Source organism: Macadamia integrifolia, chromosome 3 (genome assembly GCF_013358625.1).
Source record: "Macadamia integrifolia cultivar HAES 741 chromosome 3, SCU_Mint_v3, whole genome shotgun sequence".
Classification (NCBI taxonomy): Eukaryota; Viridiplantae; Streptophyta; class Magnoliopsida; order Proteales; family Proteaceae; genus Macadamia; species Macadamia integrifolia.
Window position 1 is genome coordinate 19,274,728 of NC_056559.1, and position 8,319 is coordinate 19,283,046.

The window sequence follows — 8,319 nt, forward strand, 5'->3', positions numbered from 1 at the left end:
CAAATGAAGCTCTAAAAGTTCAGAAGTGATCAAAAGACACAATGGATCACACTCTAGTGGACGAAACTCCATTCAATCTTGAAGTTACCCCTGTAAAATGCTATGTAAAATGACCGATTTACCCTTGTATCTAAGACATATGTTTTCTCTCTCATTTCCTCATCTTTGGCTCTCATGTAGAGAAGAAGAAAGACAGCAACAAGGTCTTCTCACCATGACTTGACCCAACCCAAATCGAAGCTCTTGATCCAGAGACCATTCCGGTGACGCCTTACCTCAATATAATTGCTCGGCTTGAGGGAGGCACCTTAGATCCTCACAGGGCATTTGCAAGACCTTCGGCTTTGAGCCAGCCACTGCCAGACTAACATGCTCTTTGTAGATCGATTTCAAGGACCTGACCCAAAATTATGTCGATGCCACCAAGATCTTTGGTTTTGCCCTCGCCACCTCAGCCCTCCTCTTTCGATGCTTTCTTCTCTTCCTCTCTCAAATTGGATTCAGTGAAGTCTTGGATCTAGATCGGTGGTCAATGTAAAGGGGATTTCTCAAATTGGGTTCAAAATTTCTTTTGTTACAGGGAGTTGATGCAGAAGGAGTGCCCAAAAGACTAACCTATGACGAAATCCAAAGCAAGACATACATGGAAGTGAAGGGAACAGGAACCACAAACCAGTGCCCACCTATCAATGGCAGATTGGAATCCTTCTTCTTCAAACCAGGCAAGTATAGTATGAACGCCCCACCTGAGTTCCAGAAGACTGAGCTCATGACCTGTTTGACGAACACATTAGACGAGATTGAGGGACCTTTCAAGGTGTCCCCTGATGACACCGCCAAGTTCAACTCCTAAGAGGACAACGTGTGCCTTTCCTCCTCACCATCAAGCAACTTGTGGCATCGAGAAAGCCAGAGAACTATTCCGCTGTTTTTTGTATTCCAACCAAACGTTATTCTCTTACATTTTCTATTAATCTAGATCCAATGGATTTAAAATTGATAGGGCCAAATTGATTGCCCAGTAGGGTAAGAACACGTGTCGCTCACCTGTTATAGTCTGCAAGGAGTCTGACCGCGTCAACCACATGGAGAGAATATTCCCCACAAAGGGGATAAGATGTATCCGAGTAGGACTCGAAGAGGAAAGGAGGAGGACCCGAGGAGGACTCCTCCAAGGAAAGGAGAAACTCTAAACCCTAAGGACTATAAGAAAGGGCCCGAGTAGAGGAAAAAAGGTGTGCAGAAAAACCCTCACCATTACCCTTGTGAAAAGCTGTGCGGCCGATCTCTAACTTAGGCGTCAGAGGACTAACCCCGAATAAACATCCGGGCCTCTGCCTTCTGTATTTGTGCAAGATCAGCTCATACGGATTTTCGGTAGCAACAGATTGGCGCCGTCTGTGGGAACGACAGTAATGGTGGGGAGAACCTACAATCGTAAGAAGATGAGAGTAGCATCGAACATGAACATAGGGGAGGAAGAACCTTTAGGAGGGCTCCCTCCCTCAACGAAAATAGGACGAGAAAGGGGAAACGATGATCGGGAAGGTTTCACGAGGTACCAACGTTCGATCGGATATTCAGTGCGCGGAGATAGTAATCCTCCACCCCCTCCTAGAGCGCAGGAATATATGACAAGGGAGCAGTTCAAAGCCCTCCAGGAGAAATATGACCGAATGGCTAAGGCAATGAAGGAGGTCTCCAAGGCTGTCTCTCAGAAGACCGACGGAGCACTGCGAGGCCTCCATATCCAGCCCGAGAGAGCTCGAGACGAGGATCGGAGCAATATAGGATTGATAAGGTCCGGTCATAATTTTTGAAACTGAGCAATGAGGGAAAGTCCCGCACCCAGGGGAAGGACGCGGCTTGCCGCCAGAGACCGACATGGGGAACCACGCCAAGGAGACGAACAGAGACACGAGGACTCGGGGTTGAAGCAGATGATGCTGGACCTGAAAGATGAGATCAAGAAGATGGCAGAAAATTAGACGGGAGCTCGTGAGCCAGACCTCACTAATGACACGGCTCTAGCTGATGAGGTCATGAGGGACCCGCTCCCGATCGGTTTTCGCCTGCCAAAATATGACACCTACGACAGGTCTGGGGACCCTGTCGATCATCTGGAAGGCTTCAAGGTCACTATATAGTTCCATCGAGTCTTGAAAAAATCATGTGTCGTGCCCTACCATTGACGTTCAGAGGAGCGACAAGGCTATGGTACAACCGTCTGCCGATGAAGTCGATCCACAGCTTCAGCGATCTAAGTTACTTCTTCGTGAAGGGATTCTCTAGTAGCCAACCCCTTCAGAAGACCACGTTGAACTTGACCAACGTCAAGCAACATGAAGGAGAATCATTGTGGAACTATATGAAGCGCTTCCAACAAGAGAAGATCACGATCAGAGGTCTGGACCCGAAAGAAGAATTCACAGCCCTACAGGGAGGCGTCAAGGACAAGGAGCTGAAAAGGTCTTTGGAAAATCATATACCGAGGAACCTGGCCGAGTTGAGAGCTAGGTGCGATAAGTACATCCAAATGGAAGAAACCCTTCAAGCCGATGAAGAAGCTGAAAGGAAGACGGGAAGGAAAAGGATATCAAGGGGCGACGACAAACCCTCTGAAGAAGGCAAAAGATGAAAGTTTGAGTGCGGTCGGGCACCCAGTCCACCAAGGAAGTTTGAGAAATACACGCCCCTGAACCGGAGACAAACGGATGTACTAATGCAGATAAAGGACTCCCCAGATGCCAGAGCCATGAAGTGGCCAGGGAAGATGGGACGTCACCCCGAGAGACGCAATATGGACAAATATTTCCACTTCCACAGGGACCACGGCCACGACACCGAAGATTGTTGGCACCTCAAGGGGGAAATAGAAGGAATGATTCGAAGAGGATATCTAGGCTGATTCGTGGACCGCAAAAAGGAGGATGCCCAAGATGGTAATGACCGTAGGGACAATCGTCGGAGAGATGGCAAAGGCCGCTATGAAAGAAGGGGGCCAGCCTGCAGAGGCAATCAGGAACGGCAAAGGGACCGGACATCGAAGGAAGCTGACCATCACCTTCGGGATGAGAATAAGAGCCCAACTAGGGTTATAGTGACAATCTGTGGAGGCCTAACCACTGGAGAAAGTTCAGTCTCGGCCAGGAAAGCAAAATCCTATGCGAGAAGCATACATGTGGCTGAATGGTCGAATAAGAAGGCGAGGACGGGGATGGTTATTTCCTTCTCAGACGACGATCTGGAAGGGGTGCACACTCTGCACGACGATGGCCTGGTAGTCACCATGACCATAGTGGATTACAGAGTGAAGAGAATCTTAGTGGAAAACGGCAGTTTAGCTGATATCCTACTCCTTGAGGCTTTCCAGAAGATGGGTCTGGACGAGGGAAAGTTGAAGAAAGTTGAACACCCGTTGCAGGGATTCTCCGGCGTCCCAGTAAAAGTGGAGGAATCGATTGAGTTGCCAGTAAGAGCCAGCACCGGAGATCGCCAAGTAACAGTCATGATCAACTTCCTGGTAGTAGGCATTACCTCGGCATACAACGCCATACTAGGGAGGGTTGGTTTGAACCTACTAAAGGCTGTCATCTCCACACCCCATCAAAAGATGAAATTCAAAACCAAGAACGTTATCGGGGAATGTCGAGGTGATCAGGAGGCATCCCAGAGGTGCTATGCCACTACCTTGTGGGGAAGAGAAAAGGCGGGCGAGGCGCTCCTGATAGAAGATCTGTACGATGACACCAGTTATCAACGGGGGGAACCGACTGAGGATCTGGTACAAGTTGAGGCCGAAGAGGGGGATAACGCTCGGCAATTCTAGGTCGAGGCTACAATGCCAAGGCAACAACGAGAAAAACTTATCTCATTCCTCCGAAACAACTCTGACGTCTTTGCCTGGTCGGCTTCAGACATGCCTGGAATAGATCGAGAAGTAATAGAGCATCATATGAATGTCAACCCAGCAAAGAAGCTGGTGCAATAGAAGAAGAGGACTTTCGCTCCTGAAAGGCAGCAGAAAATAGATGAAGAAGTAGAGAAGTTGTTGAAGGCCCAGTTCATCCGCGAGATCCAATACCCGGAGTAGATATCCAACGTGGTGATGGTCCCGAAGGCAAATGGAAAGTGGAGGATTTGCATCGACTTCACTGATCTGAACAAGGCGTACCCGAAGGATGGATACCCCCTGTCGAAAATAAACCTCCTCATTGATGCCACGGTAGGATACGAGGTGTTGAGCTTCATGGATGCGTACTCGGGGTACAATCAGATCAAGATGTCAGAGGTTGATGTCTCAAAGACATCCTTCGTGACCGAAGGAGGACTGTACTGCTATGAAGTCATGCCCTTCGGGCTAAAAAACACAAGGGCCACCTATCAAAGATTGGTGAATAAAATCTTCAAGGGGATGATCGGCAAAACCATGGAGGTATACGTCGACGATATGCTTGTAAAAAGTCTGAAGGCGGAACAACACATTCAAGACTTAGAAAAGGTGTTCCAGGTGTTGAGGCAGTACGTCATGAAGCTGAACCCGGCAAAGTGTGCATTCGGAGTAGCCTCGGGAAAGTTCCTCGGCTTCATTGTCTCGGAGAGGGGAATTGAAGCCAACCCGGTGAAAATACAAGCCATTTGAGATATGAGGTCACCCCAGAATGTGAAGCAAGTCCAGGAGCTAACAGGCAGAGTCACCGCCCTAGGGTGATTCCTATCTCGGTCGGCTGACAGATGCCTCCCCTTCTTCAGAGCCTTGAAGGGATCCAAGAAGTTTGAATGAACGGAGGAATGCGAAAAGTCCTTTGAACAACTAAAGGAGTACCTGGCCGCACCCCCACTGTTGACAAAGCCAAACGCCGGGGATACCTTGCTGTATCAGCAGTAGCTGTAAGTAAAGTATTGATGAAGGAAGAAGGAAGGCAACAACGACTGATATACTACATCAGCTGAACCCTGCTAGATGCCAAAACAAGATATAGAAAGACGAAGAAAGTGGCATACGCCCTGGTAACAGCGGCAAGAAAGCTGAGGCCCTATTTTCAATCACATACGGTATGCGTGCCGTGCTCACAGACTAACCCCTGAAGAAGATACTGCAGCGGCCGGATATGTCCGGTCTCCTGGAAAATTGGGCCATATAATTAGGAGAATTCGACATCCAGTATGAATCGAGAAACACAATAAAAGCACAGACGCTCGCAGACTTCATAGCCCAGACGACGCTCCCTGACGATCCCCAGGAATCTTTTGAGGACCGAGAAGAAAAGGCTTGGGCATTGTACGTGGATGGTGCTTCCAACAGCGCAGGAAGCGGCGCAGGGATCATATTGGTTAGCCCCAAAGGTTTCAAGATCGAGTATGCCCTACGGTTCGACTTCGATGCCTCCAACAACGAAGCAAAGTACAAAGCGTTAATAGCCGAAATTAATTTGGCACGGGCTTTGATGGTACAGGAGCTGGTGGTGCATAGTGATTCACAACTCATGGTACGACAGGTGAATGGAGACTACGAAGCCAAAGAACAAAGGATGTTGAGGTACTTGAAGATAGTGCGAGAAAAAATAACAGCCTTCAAGGAATTCGAGGTAAGGAAGGTGCCACGAGAAGAGAATGCTAGTGCAGACGCACTGTCACAGTTGGCCACCTCCGACTTTGCAAACCTTAGACGATCGATGTATTTTGAAGTGCTACCACAGCCGAGTACCGAAAGACCCCAAGAGGTATTACCTGTAGGCGAACACGGCCATAGCTGGATGGGTGCCATAACCGAATACCTCAAGGAAGGAAAGCTCCCCAAGAATCGAGACGAGGCAAGGAAAGTACGGATGAGGTCGGCAGGCTTCCTTCTGAAGGCGAGACGTTGTACAAAATAGGGTTCACCGTGCCGTACCTCAAGTGCCTGAATCCCGCCGATGGCGAGTATGCACTCCAAGAAGTGCATGAAGGGATATGCGGCCAACACCTGGGAGCTTGGGCTTTGGCACATAAAGTGCTAAGGCAGGGCCTGTTATGGCCGACAATGAGGAAGAACGCGGAATCGTTAGTCAGGAAGTGCGTCAAGTGCCAGATGTTTGCCCCCGTCCCTAGGCAGCACTTTATTGAGCTCTCGTCCCTATCAAGCCCGATACCATTCGCCATGTGGGGAATGGACATCCTAGGCCCATTCCCCCTGGCCACGAGACAAAGGAAGTTAGTGATGGCGGTAGAGTACTTCACGAAATGGGCAGAGGCCGAAGCACTAGCGACGATATCCGAAAAGAATGTAAGGAACTTCTTCTAGAGAACAGTAGTCTATCGATTTGGAATCCCTCGGGTGGTGGTAACGGACAATGGAACTCAGTTCGCCAATTCGACTTTCGAGTCATTTTGTGATGCCCTCGGCATTGACCACAGGAAAACATCTTTCGGTTATCCACCGACCAACGGGCTGACAGAGGTAACCAACCGGACCCTGCTCCAAGGAATAAAGAAGAGACTGGATGATGCCAAAGGGTTATGGGCAGATGAGTTGTACAATATCCTCTGGGCTTACCGCACAACTGAGAGGTCGGCCACCGGAGAAACACCCTTCGTTTTAACTTACGGCACCGAAGCTGTACTTCCAGTGGAGGTAGGGGCCGTAACCCATCGGATTCAGTACTCAATGAAGAAGAAAACGATAAAGGACTCCGGGCGAATTTAGACCTCTTGAGCGAATTCAGGGACACCTCACAAGAAAGGATCGCCGCCTACCAGCAGAGGGTTGCGAGGCACTATAACTCCAAAGTCAGAAAGAACAAGTATAGAATGGGTGACCTCGTCCTCAGAAGGGCATAAATATCAGACCCGAGGCATCAAGGAAAGCTAGCTCCGAATTGGGAAGGTTCTTACAGAGTCTCAAGGGTAATACGACAGGGTTCCTATCACCTGGAGACTATGGGGGGAGAGAGGGTACCCCAATCGTGGAACTCGAAGAACTTGAGAAAATTCTACCAGTAGTGAAGTAGCGAGTAATCACATTTTGTAATTTTTTGCTCCTAAGCACTTTCTAGTTGTAACTCCTCATCCTAAGCTCTCTGGATGATTTTACTTATGAAAAATATGTAAGCTGGTTTACGGAAATTGATAGGAATTCTCATGTTTGATGGATTTAGCTTTGCCGAAGATCCTTACGTCAGTCATCACCACGGTTATTGATCAAGGCAAAGCCGAAGGGAACTTAACGAAGAGATATAGCCGAAGGTCCCTACCTCGGTTGGGAGCTCAGGCGAAGGCCGAGCTGAGCTGACCGAAGGCCACCACCTCGGTTGGGAGCTCAGACTAAGGCCGAGCAGACCTGACCGAAGGTCACAACCTTGGTTGGGGGCTCAGCCTAAGACCGAGCGGACCTGACTCAAAGTCCTTACCTCGGTTGGGGGCTCTAGCTAAGGCCGAGCTTGTCACACCCCGTTCACACAGAACCGGAGCGCTGACCAAGTTAACACCGGTTAACCCAAACCTGCCAGGATCATCAGATACTGTATTCCACCACAGCATACGCACACTAACATAAGTTCATCAGATCAGCGGAAGACTAAGTTTTACCTGTGAATAAATCCCATATACTTGATACCCGAATGATGATACAATAATTATATACACAAAAAGAATAAAATTCAAATATCAAGTATATATAGGAATTCATCAAAACCATCAGAGTACACAGCTCTGCTCGGTATCAAGGCTGGAGCTCAGCTCAGCATCAAGGGACGTGCCCAACTCGGCATCACATAGAAGAGCTCAGCTCGGCCTCAAAAGTAGAGCTCAGCACAGCCTCAGAACTGCTGTCCAGCAGCACAGCTCTCGCACGAGCAGTCAGCGCCGTGCTCTAACTCCTCAGGGGTCCACCAGTCCTCTTCAGGATACTCGACTGTGGGACCCACCCCATGCTCCTCAGATGTATGACCTGCAAAATCATCTAAAAAAAAAGGGTGTACACGTGGGATGAGCTCACTAGCTCAGTAAGTAGAAAGATGGACCACACAGCAGTCCACACATCACAACACATCATATGCACTACATGCCATGCTATACATTTTAAATCACATCCACCTAAGCAACATTACTAAGTCCTTGATTTTAGTGCTACTACAACCACAGTGTGCGTATACTCCGGGTACGAGCCGTGAACTCCCTCCCGCGATATGCCCATAGGGCTGTCGGAGAAGGCCCACTGTGAGTACTCGGAAAAGTAAAGACAATGCCGTCCACCGGCTCTCAACAGAAATGTAAATGACTCAAAATAAAGGTGCTGACTCCAGCAATTTAAAAGCAGTACGATTGGCCCTCTTGAATGTA

General features: G+C 48.8%; 1 pseudogene; it reads left to right on the forward strand.

Annotated features, from left to right (window-relative positions):
- The first annotated feature begins 109 nt into the window (after positions 1-109).
- Positions 110-1,014, forward strand: LOC122074219 (annotated as a pseudogene).
- Positions 1,015-8,319: the final 7,305 nt, after the last annotated feature.